The sequence below is a fragment of the Aptenodytes patagonicus genome, chromosome 20, assembly GCF_965638725.1.
Source record: "Aptenodytes patagonicus chromosome 20, bAptPat1.pri.cur, whole genome shotgun sequence".
Lineage (NCBI taxonomy): Eukaryota > Metazoa > Chordata > Aves > Sphenisciformes > Spheniscidae > Aptenodytes > Aptenodytes patagonicus.
This window is the reverse complement of record NC_134968.1, coordinates 3,949,653-3,964,712: the sequence shown is the minus strand read 5'-3', so window position 1 is coordinate 3,964,712 and position 15,060 is coordinate 3,949,653. Positions and strand designations below refer to the sequence as shown.

Here is a 15,060-nt window from a genome sequence, read left to right as displayed (position 1 = left end):
TACTTAGATGACAGCTGGATAAATACAGGAAGAGTCGCCATGGCTTTTGTAGAAGGAATTCCTGCTTTATGAACTACATGAAGTTCTGCTGAAGGGGCCAGCAAATCATGGAGGAGAGGATCCAGTTGATATAATCCACTTGGATTTTCAGAAGAGTTTAATCAAAACTTTTTCACCAAAGACATTTCAGAAAACTGAGCGGGCACAGCATGAGAGTGAGTGTCCTGTCATGGAGAACAATGGGCTAAGATAAAAATGAAAATAGAAGTAAATGGTCAGCTGTCGCGGCAGAGGGATGTTACCTGTAGAATTTGGCACTAGGCCCTGTACTGAGGATCATGCTAATTAATGGACTCAAACACAAAGTAGACTGGAGGTAATCAGTCTTGCCAGTGATACAGACTTAGTGCAGTAAAAGCAAGGGATGACTGAAGGGTTGCAGAAGGCCTTAAGTTTTTAATTACTGTTTAATAACAGCGAATGAAATGCGATGTAGATAAATGTAAGTGTTGCATGTGCAGGAAAAACAAATCCAAGTTATAGAAAACTATGATTCTAAACTGGCTATTACCACTCAGTAGAGAATCTTGGGATTATGACTAGTAGAGCCATGAAAACATCAGCTCAGTGCTTGGCAGCTTTAAAATCAAAACAAAGCAAAAAAAAAAATCTCAATGTGAAATGTTAGGGATTAATAGGAAAGAAACAGTGAATAAAGCAAAGCATCATAGAGCCATCTTAGAGATTTGTGGAATAGCCCCATCTTGAAGACTGAAGTTTGGTCTGCTCATTTTCTAAAAGATATTTTAGAGCTGGAGAAGACTTAGAGCAGGGCAACAAGGAAGATCAAAGTAGGACTTTGTAGAAGAGGAGTGCTTGAGTAGACAGGAACTATCTAGCAGGAGAAGGAGATGCATTTTAAAAACAATTATTTGGAAAAGAGTAAATTAAGTGCAAATTTCAAGTGAATTGTAGGCAAATACCATGTGTATCTCTCGGAACACTTCTGCAGACACCCTTAAATCCTCATTTGCAGTACGTCCTTTAAATCACTGCTGAAAGTAAGGCCGTGCCAGTTTTCATCGATTGTTTAGTATACATGTCCATCTTCTTGACATGGCTACATTCCTGTGAGGTGTTACTGAGCCAGTGAGTTGCTTCACTGATGGGTTAATCAGGGATTTGTTCATGGGTCTTGTGATCTTTAAAGGCTAATGTGTTAAGTGAACATATCGCATAACAGGGCAATCGGGATTATGAATATTACTTTAATAGCAAGGTTCTGAAAGCCAACAGCAGAGTTCTTCCTCCTTCACTTTCCTTGTATGTGTTTATACAACATAAAAGAGCTTTCTGTGGTAGTTGAGGAAATACGTCTTTTTTTGGACTTGTGGTAAGAATGTTAAGTGGTTTCTGCAGTATTGTTTGCATTATTTTGCTTTAAAAGCAGTAAACTTTGGAAAATGTGATATCCATACCCAATTTAGATTTAAGATAATCCAATCTAGCCACAACACTGTGAATGTTAAACTATTTTTCCTTTTTCTGACTCATTCTTGTTAAAGAAAAAAGGCTTCCTGATACGGATGGTAATACAACAGTAGAGATTACTGTATTTTCTGTATCACATCTTGATGTCAGAAATGTTTTCCTGCAGAATTTGCCTGAGGCAATTTCAGACCATTGTTCTTAATAGACATTGTTCCAGAGTGTAATAAAGGTGAATGAGGGACTTTGGCTTTGTTGCGCTGCAGCGAGAGCGAGAATATGTTGCTTTTTAAGCCTAAGACATAAGAAATGGGAATGCATACCAAGAGGGCAGCGGTTCCTCAAGCCCTAAATTCTCCCAACTCTGGAATAAGAGTTTGGGTGGAAGTGGAGTATATGTATGAGAGGTGTATGTATATATATATACATACAATGCAAGTACTGCTGTGGAATATATCCCCATACAGAAACTTCTCTACGAAGAGAAGCTTTGGACCCTTGGTAACACTTTGATTCCGATCCTCCTTCCAGGTACTTGCTGTCAGGGTAGCATTGTGAGTAGTGATGGTGCCACAGCAGAAAGGAGACATAAGTAAGGGTAAGGCTTAGGTCTCCCTGCTTTCACCAGCAAATCTACCTAATGGCTTTAGAGAGAAAACAAGTTTGAGTAGGTATGTATTATTTCTTGACTGATCTTTTCAGTTCTTTAAGAAGTATTCAGATACTGTAGGCTTCAGAAGGAAAGCAAACCAGTTATTTTTGCTGTTTCTTCTTGTTTTCCTTGGTTGTGCACACTCTTCAATGGCAAGGGTTTTCATTTAGAAATGGATAGGATTTGGGATTTACCTCAATGAATGATAACATAAATTATTCTAGATTATACATGGCAATTGCAATCATTTATGTTCCAAACATAGGGAAAAACATACATCCTGTCTCTGTCTCTAGAAGGCATTTAGATTTCCTCCATATGACAGACTATAGATAGTGGTTAAAAAATCAAATTGTTTTTATAGTTACGCAACTTTATCAAGAAATCTCACCCTTCACTGCCAAAGTTTTATTAAAGCTAAATGGGGGAGGGGGTGAATGCTTTGTCTAAAACACAAACCAAACCAATACTGCTGTATTCAGCTCTGCTGCATTATCTTTAAGCTTTGATACACACTTCCTGATACTCTCTTGACTCTATCCATGAGTCATGGATAGAGCATTTCCTTTCCCAAAATGAAGGAGAACAGTGTCCCCAAGCATTCCAGTACTAGAGAGGCTCAGAAAAGCACCCATACTGTAGCATCACTAGCACTCATCTTTACTTGGCTCTCTGTGAAACAGAATGAACGGACCAAGCAGAAGAGAAGGTAGAAGGGATATATGATACGCTCTGAGCAGAGCAAAACAGATTTCAGGTGAGGTTTTTCAAATGCTTCTGTACCAGTCTTCTGAAGTGACTGAAGTACACCTGAGCCAAAGGCAGTGGCTCCTGTGAGCTAACATATTTTATTGTGCAACTGGGATAAGTTAAGAGGATACTCAATATTCTCAGCTGACTTTTTAAGTCATGGTAAGGTAGTAGATTTCAAGAGTCACATTGAAAGTAACTAAGTCTGGGGTTTGGGAAGTGCCCAGCTCCCTTTGGTACTCTCACTGTGACCATTTTCTGCCTGCTGCTGTTTGTTTCCTCCTGGCTTGAGTTCTTTATGGACCCGTAACAGTTTGCTTTTAGGTTAGCTGGTTTCTGCAGTTAAAACCGCGGTTCTTCATACCAGAACTGTAAGTCTTCATATCTACATTTTCGCTGCCCATTGCAGGATGAAATCAGAAACCTCTGAGTTGTTAGCTAACAAGAACAGTATGAAGCAGAGCTCGTATATACAACACAGAATTCTTTTGAAGTATGCTATATGCTGCAATTTCAAGTGTGCTCATACAATGGCTCCATTTATAACTGCTTGTAGTTTAAACACTTTGTCTTAAGTAGTCAGGCCTATTTTAAATATCACTTCTATACTTCATAAAAGATAAAAGGTGTTTAAATATGCCCTTTCCTTCAAGTACTTACTCATATATGTGTTCCCTTGTTGGAAGGCTTGAAGAAGTGACTTAAAGCGGAATATCCACTTCTGCTAAGTCACAGTTTTCCTGCATGGAATATAGTTAGCCAGCTACCAAAAAAATGAAAGCCAAGTGAAACAAACTATCACTTAAATCCCCTTTTCATTGCTGTATTTCACTCAGAATCTAAAATATGGTCTGTAGTGTTAGCAGATTAAGTTAAGAACACAAAAAATGCTGTTCTTTTTAATGTAAATGTGGTTTCACACATGAAAAATCCTTTTTAATTTGTAAAGTATGGTTTTTTTACCTTCCTTTCTTTCTGTCTTTCCTCTTTTGTTTTAACCCAAAGCCCAAGTTGTTTGTGTACGTTAAACCTTAGTATTATTGATTATACCAAATACAAGACATGTTTGAAAAAGAAATGTGACTACACAATATGTTTGAGTAATTGACTTTTTTATAGGGACACACACTTTTCACTAAGACGACTGTCAGGAGGATATTACTTTTGTTTCATTCAACTGTAGATAATTCTATCCTCTGGCAATATAAAAACAAATGTATTCAAAGAAAATACTCAAGCTACTTACTTGTAATACTACTTTAAAAAAAAAAAACAAGACCCCATATGCCTCATTCAGTGTTTTTGTTGCTTTGATTCCCCCCCCACCCCCAGTTATCTGTGTTTCCTGACTGTCATGTTTCATGTCACTTGCTTACAGCACATGAGGTTACAGACATTTTATTAGTGCAGTCATGTACGTGTGTTACGGTGAAAGCATCGTAATGTTCCTTTTCTCGGTAGCTTTGTGTACTGAATTACAGAGCTCTAATGAGGTCAGCCGGCGCTGGTACCAACCGAGTCTGCTAGGTGTGATGCAGGAGAAGTAGGTCTTAGTGTCACATGCAGTCACTGGCACATGCAAATGCACGTTTATGTAGTGACTTCCCTTTTATTTCTTGCAAGTTTGTTCCTAGATTCTCTTTCCAGAAACTTTTTTCGGTCATCGTTACTTGTATTTTTTTGTCTTCTATCCTTCATTTTTCACATTTACCACTTACCTGTTTTTTTCAGTCTTTCTTATATTCTGTGACACTTTTACCCTGTCTCTCCTTTTAGAGATTCCATTCCCCTCCCTGCCCCCCTGAATTTCATTTTTCCAGTTTCTTCCCCCATCTGTGCTTGCTTCTCTCTCCTTCTGGTAACTGTTTTCATCTTGACATTTTTCCGCACCATTTCCACATGGGTGCATTTACAGAAGGGAAAACAGGCTGGGAAGAAGAGTTGTGTTTCTGAGTACTTGAGTTCTGGTTGCATGCTTCTGAAGGAGCAGAGAGAAGGTTTTGACTTTCTTTCTTTGAAATTCGTTTGTTCTGTAGGAACTGGTTAAGGAAGTTTGGAGTGGTTATTTTATATCCTCAGTATCTATATCCTCAATATCCAGGAGTCTTCTGAGATAAAGCAGCACAGTAGCAGCTATTAGGTGCCTTCTTAGGTTAGGAGCCACAGCAGAAGTTCCCCTGCTAGAGGAGGTCCTGTGCAAGTGTCCTTGTCGCACTCCAGAGTAAAGTCAAACAAGACAAACTTGTGAAAATTGAGCACAGTTCTACCAGGAATTAAAATAAACCAAAAAGAGAGCAGGGGGAGGGGGGAATCTTTAGAAGTCCATTCTGGCAGCCATCTCCGAAGGCGCTGGCTGATCCTTGCTGCTTCTCAGGCTGCTTTCTTAGCAATAGTGTCTGAAGCAGCATTAGCAATGATGGTGGTGTATGGACACAGGAATGTAAATGTGATCCTTGGGATAAAGCTATGCTGTAAATAACACTCTTGGCATTTTAGTCATTTGATCCTTAAATTTGTTAGGTTGCATGTGTTTGAGCAGCATTGTCAGAATTTTTTGTTTGGTTCTTGCTGAAATCCCTGGCAAAACTTTGAGCAGCACTGGAAAGATCGGCATAAGCTTGGGATGTTCAAAATGACTGCTGTGTAAGGTGTCTTTTCAGTGTCATGATATCTGTGGGCCATTAAGTCTCCTCTTCTAGTTATTTGCTGACATCTATTAAAATGTCAGATAATTACAATAAGTCTCCTAACCTTGAATTACTCTGGAAGGAAAATATTTTTCTTGGTGCATACTTAACATAACCCATCATTTTATGGTCACGTTGGCATGTGTATTATGAGTGCAGTACCCAAAACAATTAGTTAATAAATAATAACCAATCTGTAGATAGAGCAGAGAGGGTGAACAAACAGGTTGCGTTTAATGTTATTAAACACGTTAGCATCTGAAGGCATTAGAAAGGTGAGGGCTTTGTAGCACTAGTCATTGTAACAGCAAAACAATGACCGCTCCTGCCCCCAAAATCACTGTGCTAGTACGTAAGTTTGTAGATTTTGATAAATGTTAATAAGATGCTGAAAAATGGGATACTCCATTAATAGCTTGGAACGATTTGTTTGTTAAGCAGGAAATAAAATGGAAGCTCCTTATAATATTAATATAAAACCAGGAGTCTGAATTGTTAAGATAGCAGAATGTAAATGTCACCTGTATTTAACACACAGGGTGGTTTGATTTATTTTTTTGGGGGGGTGGTGGGTGTTTTTTTAAGGCACATGGGGTGAGCAGAAAAGTCTTAATTTAAAGCATGGACAATTTTCTGATTTTTTTTTTTTCATTCGATTGATGTCTGGATGTTTTCCCATAGTTATTTAGAGCAATGATCATGAAGAAACTGTTGCCAACTTAGAATATGGTAGAGTGGATGCTTGCTTAATACTGTTGAAAATCAGCCAAGACGTATCTAATTATGGACTGAAGTGTTATGTTGTGTGGTTTTATTGGTTGAATTCTTGATTTATCAATGGCATACGTTCCTATGTAATGAACTCTGTAAGTACACTAATTATGTATGGTAACATATGATTCAAATCTTACTTTTAATTAGAGAATAAGAAGTTGAGAAGACAAACTCTTTATCAAGATGGAAACATGAGACTTTTTCCCAGATTAGTTCCTAATAAAGTTAGGTCAGCCATATTTACATTACTATAATTTAAAGAATATTGCCATTTTCCCGATCTTTGATTTGTTACATGACAGGCATCATTAAAACACACACTTTGCTTAAAAATGAATTTATGTGCGTTAGAACTGGAATCAAGACTTTTTTTTTGTCAGTATGTATTTTGTTTCCAACATGTATGTATGTGCAAAGAATTGAAACTGTGATTTTATTTGATTTTAGAATACCATCCAAGCTTACTCAATTTATCAGATGAATACCAGCTGGTGCAACTGACAGCCAAAACTAGAAAAATAACCTCATTTAAAGATGGAAATCCCTATTCATGAGACTGTTTCAGAGCTTTTTCTTTCCAGCAGGACTGGTTGAGCAACATGTTCTGATCATTGGTGTAGTGTATGGTTTTCAAAGACAGATGGTCATTGTGTTTAATGTCTGTGTATTAATGTTCTGTTGATAAAAGTATGAGTAAGTTGTTAATTTCTCTGGGAAAATATAATTAAACTGTTGAGATCAGGGTACATGTGACCTATACTACATTTGGTTTAGAGGCTTCAGATTCAATTAGCTTTGCAAAATTGCTGTGAATTTTTACCTGCTCAAATGCAGTGTTTGCTTGCTTAGATTATGGGGGGAAAAAAGATTGCTTTGTTTGCTCTAGGATGAATAGAAAACTAGTCTTACATTTCATCCTGTTAAATTGGAAGTTTGCTCGATACTGATGTTAAATATTTTCAAATATAGAATGGGTGGTATTCATCTCAAGATATCTTGACGGACTTCTTAAACCTGTTACTGTGAAATCAAATGTCCTAGTGTCATGTCATACCGTACCTCTTTACAGCTGTAGTCAATTGGCTATGGAAGGCAGGTTATCTGTTTTGTTTCTTAAATCTCAAAGCTTTAAGTCTTTTTTCTGTCATGGATTTTAGCTTGACAGGAAAACATTGCAGCTGGAATGTGCGTTGCTGTACCTGAAAGTATTTGTTCCTTTTGTAGGTACTTGTCTTCTGGGTTAGAACAATGGGAGGGTGCTTAATTTTGTCAGCTAAAAGTGTTGACAATGTTGTGATTTTTTTCATAAACTGTTCTTCTTACCTGTTTTAATAAGTCTTACGTTAACTAGGAGCCCTTCTTTTGGGCAGTCATTCAGCTGGCTTTTATTTATGCCTTGTTTTGGTGCACTCATGCACTAGGGTGTACATATTTAGAAATTGAGTTTAACTTGTGACTGTATACTTACGTGTTTAACAGAATATAAGGAAAGCTCTTTTTAAGAAATAATTTGACGCTAGATGTGAAGGTTGTTAGAGGTATAGTGAACGTGTGTCTTTTTGCTGTTTTACACTTCGGTTGTTTTTTAATGCGTTCTTCTGCAGAAGAATTCAGTACAGTTATTACCTATACAGGTATAACCAAGAAATTATTTGGGACTGTAAGTCTGCAGATTGACTGCTTTGTGTCTGAATTACTTAACTACCTCATCTACTGAGCATCCTAAATGTTAGTTCTTGTATTCCTTAACTTTTTTTTTTACTTGGCTTTGCAACATTATTACTAACTTGTACTTTTTAATAGCACTTGTTTTCTTATTTTGGAAATTACATAATGTCCTTTCACTCACTACTGTTTGAGCAGCTTTGTCCACGATGTGTTCATTCCGAAATAGTCTGAATCAGTGAAAAGGTCCCAAATGCAGGGAATTATCAAAAACTATTTAAAGGGGATGATTTCTGTTACACTGGATGAAGTTGAATAAAAAGTGATGGATATACTGGAACAGTAAACATAGTATAGGAAATGTATAGTTGAATTGATATTGCTCTGGGCTGATGATTGTTTAAAAGAAAAGAAAGCAACAGTTTGATGCAATGTCAGTGCCTGCGATTGGTGGGTGAAGCATTTTTCATGCTGTTTTGTATCACAGAACGGCCTTGTGAGATTCTCAGTGTTTCTTGTTTCTGTTTGTGTTGTTCCTGACATCAAGTACCTGATTCTGTTGAAAAAAAGCATTCCTTAGATTTTTTTTTTTTTTTTCCTTTTCCTTGTGGAACTTGGGCATATTCCTATGCCTGGGTCATGTTTTAAATTTGCAAACTTGGATGGCAATTGGAACTCATTAGCTGGCTATTCCTAGTCGGCTTTTATGGGCAAAAGTCCCAACTGTCAGTAGTTGGCTTCTTCATTGATGGCCAAAGGCAGAATGAATACGAAGACTGAACCACTTCTTGCAGTTGGTAGGACACTGCTAGACAGTTGTTCTGTGACTGTTTGTGCCTGTTTCACAGATACCCCGCCTTGTGCTTGTGGGGAGCAAACAAATAGAGCAAACAATAGTCGATTATTTGTATTGGTTTTGGAGATGAGTGAGAGTTAAGAAGTAGGACTGTTACCTTCTCTCTGCCAAGTCCAAGAGAACTGGCTTGGAAAAACTATACTGATATAATAATAAAAAAAAAAGGAGTAATTTTTAAAAATATATTATTACTTGCAGCCATACCACAGGACAGAAGTTTTAAAACCCCAAACTCTTAGAATATCTGGAGAAATCCTGACTGTATGTTGCTTCTGATTGAAACACACCATAGTTGTGATTTATATGTTTAATCAAGAGGGAATAATTCTAAAATCGATTCCCCCCCCACCAACTGTTTGTATATTAGTCTCTAAATATATTTGTTATGATACAACATGTCAGAATTTATAACTTTCATACAGTTAAATAGCAGAATTTACAAATATAATTAGAGGGTTAAAGGCATTTAACGAATAAACACACTTTAATGACATTCAGTTTTTATTGACAACCCGCTAATATCTGCTGCATTCACATAAAGATTTCTAATGTAATAATATGAGCAGATGAAAGCTCTGCTATTTAAAAGCTCAATGCTGAGCACATTCATCAAATATGCTCTCTGAATACAGATGGAAAGTTATTGAGCAAATTATGGGTAGTCAGCACTCATCTACAGCTTACACCACATAAGCCATATTCTACTCTTTGTTTTAGAGGGTATCATATTAAGAGAGATGTATTAAGAAGATAGATTGCAGCAAACTGAAACATTTATAAGGAGTTATTTTTAGTTATTCCAAAACTCTGTGCATGTTTTCAGTTTTCCAAAAATTGTAACATTGCTGCTTTTGAAAGAAAAAAATTCTCTTCACTCAATCACCTACTGGAGGTGTTTGCAAGTACCTATTTTTTGACCAGTTAAAAGAATTGTGGGGAATGCCAAATAAATGTTTTAAGATCCTTTCTTCTTCTGTTTCTTTAGGATCTAAGGAATATAAGGTGGTGTTTTTTGTTGTTTTTTTTTGTGTGTGTGAAGTAATGCCTAATAAAAATTTTCCTTGATCTGAATGTGTTTGGGTTTGGCCTCCATACTGGCTCAATTAAAATACATTCTGTAACTGTGGTCTCTTGCTGTATGTGGTTGGACACTCATTCAGAAATTTTTAGCTGGGTCTTTCTAATGATACAGCTTCTACAGAATGCAAATGCACCGGCAGTTTGATGACTTAGAGTGCAAGCAGGAGTTTGCAGAACCCAGCAGGGGAGTTTGAAGAAGGGACATCATCCTGCAGAGTAGTGTAAGGCAGCCTGTGGTGCAGAGTCCAGGTTACACTGTGCATGAGCTGAAGGAGGCTCCGGCAGAGGTCAGGGAGCCAGGGAGACATTGGCTGAACAGACCCTTCCTCCATGCTATATCAAGAATCACTTTGAGTGTTGTGGGATTAGAGCTGCATTTGCATGTTTTCCTTGCTTGACTGATTGAAACAGCCACAATCCTGGTGAAGGTCGTATGCTGGTTACTAGCTTTTTAGTTATTTTTCCACAGAAGTGAAAAATTGAAAGCAGGGCAGTAATTGGCAACCCTGAGAAATAAGACAGGATTGCTTCATGAATTTATAGAATGTCTTACAGTTTTATATACAAAATTATTCATATAAGACCATCTGAGAAGTTTCTGTTAAGGTTCTGGTGAGCAGTGTGAATGACAAGTTAAGCTGTCAATTACTTTTCAGTATCCTCTTGCAGTAGAATAAAAATCCCCTACTGAAGTGGTTGAATATTATTCTACTTTGCTTTAAACTTGCAAACTTAAGGTGGTCTCAATTTACTTTGATTTTTTTGTTGGATTTTGTTTGTTTGTTTGACAAATGAGATGTGTCTGTATTTCCTTCTACTTGCTGTTTCTCAAATGAGATTTCTAAAAGAATAGATTGTGCTGATGATATTGTGTTACAGGCTTTACCAAATAAACACATGGTGGTACTAAAATAGGTGCTCTGGTCTTTTTCAGTAAGTAGCAAGATAGATTTCTCATGGCGCTCTGATGAACTTGTTATAAGTACGTGATGACAGAGCAAAGGGCCAAGTACTGAACTCTTGATTTAGTGTTGAGTCCCTTCACGGGAGTTGTGTTTATGTAAGGATTGAGTTTTAAAAAAAAAAACACTAAAGGGAGGTTGCAGGATTTTAGCAGGAGAGCTTGCTAGGTTGAGGGGAAATATTTGGAAGTAACATACTACTTTTTAAATAGTGTACTACATGGTGTGTATCAAAGGAAAGTGTTACCTTCTCCCATTTGGAAAGTGGTGAAACGGAAGAGTCAAGTGACTGAAACTAGCATTGATTAACAGAGATTTAAAACCATGAGCATTAACTTTTTAATTGTGATGATAAAGAGTCGGGGCTGTCTGATAGCTTGTGCAGTAATACTCCGGAAAAGTTGTGTTTATTCTTGGGATGAGATTATTGTAGTTCTGTCTAGTGCACAGCTAGATAGCATGGGACGCAGCAGTGTGTTGAGAATTCTAACCAAATTCTGTTGTTTTTTTTTTGTCTTTCAGGACTTCCAGTGAATGGAGGAAGACACTTTTTAGTGGAGATTTAACTTGTTTAAAGATATCAAGGTAGGAGAAATTCCCCCCCCCCCATGGTCCCACATTTTCTTTGCAGTAGCTATTTAATTGTTTAAATAGAATTGAAGTTGTCCTCTTTTTTTTTTTTGTTAATCTGTGATCACCTAGAATTGGAACATGGAGCATGGGCATTTTTCCTGTATCAGTTTTACCAATTTTTAACCTGATTGTTTCTGTATTTAGAGAAAAAGGTGTGATAGCTTTCACGTATTAGTGTTTGATCATTCTCTATCTTTTCCTGCTGGAGGTGATCAACAGGAAAACTGATGTAATAAAAAATTTCTTTATGTAAGGTTCTACATTATTTATTGAGTACATTCTAACTGCTAATTAAAATATTTATACTTTTTTGTAAACAAAATGTAGAATAGTGACACAGCATTCTGTATAAATATACTTTGGTGTTTTAATTTTTCAAGTTGTTCTTGTAAAATCCAAAATCTTCTGTGTTCTGAGAAAATCTCCAGTGCTTGCCAATGGATTGAACTTCAGTTCCATATTGAATGTTCTTGAGACTTGAGCAGACTTGTTTGCAGAACAGGCTTGCAGCAGCTCCTTAATTAGGTCTGTATCTTAATATACATTTTTGATCATTTAAAAATTAAGAAAATAATTCAGGTTTCCTTTAATCTCTCGAAGTAGTCAAGTGCTGTAACATTTCCTGCCGCTTTATACACTGCCTAGTTTTTTGTTTTCATTTTCTGTCATACCACTGTATCTTCAAAACTAACTTAAGATTGATAGGAGCCTCAAATAGAACATGCAGTATGTAGCTGGTGTTGAGTGACAGATTTTTGGCTGCTCCATGTCATAGCTAGAAGTTGAATGCAAGCAGTTCCTGATGGAGAGACTTGCCGCGCTTCAATCTTCTGGTGGTTTGCGGCAGAATCAAGATTGTTGGTCCTGGCAGGATGAGGCTTGTTGGTTCCAGCTGTAGAAAGTGCCCTAAAACTTCATCCAAGGCAGACGGTTTAACTAGACTGAACTTCTGCAGAACAGTGCCACGTTTTATTTCAAGCGTAAATACCTAGTTCAAATGGTTGTTGATGGAGGCAGCTACTAATAATATTTACAATCAAAGCAGTAATTTTAGCTGTTACGGGCAACACAGAAGACACTTAAAAACACTGAAGGTGAGTTGATGAAAGTGAGGTGATCGTATTCCAAACTTTTCCTCAGTTACCATTTTTCTCAGAGGCAGTATAATTGACATTGTATATGGAGAACGTAAGTGTCCCTTATGAATTCAGTCTGTATCATTAATCTAGAATTAGAAACCAGGTTATGCAAAATGATAATGCCCTGTTCAAAATTAAATTTCCTTAATTTCAAGGTCACCACATTTTCATGTTCAAGAGAACTGGTTCTGACTCTTGACTCTTCTAGTGAGTGGTTGCATTCTTTCAGTAGTGTGTCTGATCTGATTTTAAATAGCTGTTTAGTTCTTCTGGTGTTAAATCCCAACACTTAAAGTATTGTTGGAGAAATTTTTTTCCCCAGAAGAATAACTTAAAACCTTGACTGACAAGTTAAGGTTGCAAAGTATATTAGTTAGTATTCTGTGATCGGCAAGCTTATCTTACCAGAATTATTGTTGTTTGAGAATGGTAAGGTTGTCTAGATTCAGAGTGAATCATAAGCTGTCTATCAGTGGCATATCTCGCTTTTAGCAGTCGTGCTTTTATTCTTCATCCTTCTTACTAGAAGTATGACTACATTCTAGACAAAATGAAAACCAACTGTCTCCTGTTAACGGAGGAGAGGGAACTTGAGCCTACACAGAGTACATCTGTGCTGAATAATGGAGAATGGCACCTTTCTGGTGGTGTCCTCCTGCTGCTGCCTTACAGCTCCAGAAGCAAATAGCTGCTTCAGTCTGGCACTGTTGCCAAGCTAATTAGCCCTCTGGAAGTGCTGTTTTCCAAGCACAGTACCGAAATGAGCTGTTCCTCAGAGTAAGTTGTATGGGTTTTCATAATAATACAGTACTTGTCTCATTCCTCTCAGGCTCTTACTGTATAAAAGTCACCTCTGAACGTAAAACACCACAGACTTTAAGTGACCATAATCACCACAGACTCATCAAGAAATATGTTTGGCCATATTCACCTTAGGGCTGTTTTTGGGAACCCCATTTACATGGGAATATTACCGTGTTGTGCTCTCAGAATTACTTTTCAACTGTAGCATTAAAGGCAGCTTTATTTTTCTAAAATAAAAGCAGAGATTGAAGCTGACTTCCTGCTTCCTTGTGAAACATTGTCACGTTGTCCTGCTGCACACTTGTCCAGTGTGAATGCTGTTAGTTATTTTTTTGTATTTTTATGTGTGTGTTTTTATGTATCTCCATCAAGGATCGTTGGAAAAGTAAAGACAGTAGGGGCATATCTAGCTGCTCACAGGAGGAAAGGAGAGAGAACAAATGCAGGGGCTCTTGAGTTATGGGGGTTAGTGGCAGGATCTGTAGGAAAGGTAGTCAAGAGATCTCTAAGTATTTTGATAAGGAGGGGCCAGAGGGGATGGACAGATAGACCTTCATGTCAAGCCCTCCCCATCATAATGATCAGTGTTCAGGCTTTTGTGAGGGAACATAAAATGATTAAATCTTGTTCATATTCAGTTGTTCTAAAACCTATTAGAGACCTTTGTCTAATAAAATCTTAATTGCTTAAAAACCTGTAATTGGTAGGGTTTAGTACTTTTAATTCCTTTTTTGTTTTCCTTTTTCCAAATAATCCTAGAAGTTCTTGGCATTTTTGCTAGATTACAACAATACTTTTTTCATTCCTAAAGTTCCTGGAAATATTTGATCTCTGAATTCTGCTCCTGTATTTTTAAATGTGCGTGGACCAAGCTTATAAATATACGTTTTCTTTGACTTCAGAGTTGTTATAATCAGTTATTCACACTCCTGTTGTGAGTCAGATCTGTTACGTGAGGCAGAGAGTTTAATGCGTTTGATCGCCGTGAAGTTTGTGAAGCTTCTGACATATACTGACAATTATCAGTTACGACGTGTGGCAGTCTTGTCTTCCTGTGAACACCAGAGCGCTGCTTAAATGTGTTCTTCTGGGCTACTAGTCCTTGTCATCAGGTTGTCTCAAAACATCCTCTTGAATTTCAGGCCAATTTAAAATAAGAGTGTAGGTTAAACTTTGAATAATTTATTTGAGGAACATGGGAAGTTTCAGTCTAGCAGCTGTTAGGAGCAAATGTGGAATAGATTTCTGTGTACAATATACGTTATACATGGAGTAAATGCTTGAAAGCCTAACTCGGTTTGTGTTGTGTCTTCCTTTCACTTTTCAATTTCTTTCATCTTGTGATAATTAGCTTTATAAATCTGTCACTTATTTTAAAAAAGTCTGTTACCTATTCCTTTCTGAAGTTTGAATGCTCTTTGAAAACAGTTCACTAATTTGTGAAAGGTTAAATTTTTTTTTTGTTCACAAAATGTTAATTTAGTCTTTACATGTTGTTAAATCCTGTAAAATCTAATATTTAGAAAGGTACCTTTTTTTTGCATCTTAATACATGCTGCTTATTATACAC

At 37.1% G+C, this 15,060-nt stretch overlaps 1 protein-coding gene across 9 annotated transcripts in view; it reads left to right on the top strand.

The window, feature by feature from the left end:
* Positions 1 to 15,060, top strand: part of TANC2 (tetratricopeptide repeat, ankyrin repeat and coiled-coil containing 2) — a 287,901-nt gene that overhangs the window by 54,510 nt on the left and 218,331 nt on the right. For all 9 annotated transcript variants that reach the window (XM_076356962.1, XM_076356961.1, XM_076356968.1 and 6 more), the window contains one exon: positions 11,437 to 11,499. The gene's annotated coding sequence lies outside the window, so the exon portion shown is untranslated. The remainder of the gene's footprint in view (positions 1 to 11,436; positions 11,500 to 15,060) is intronic.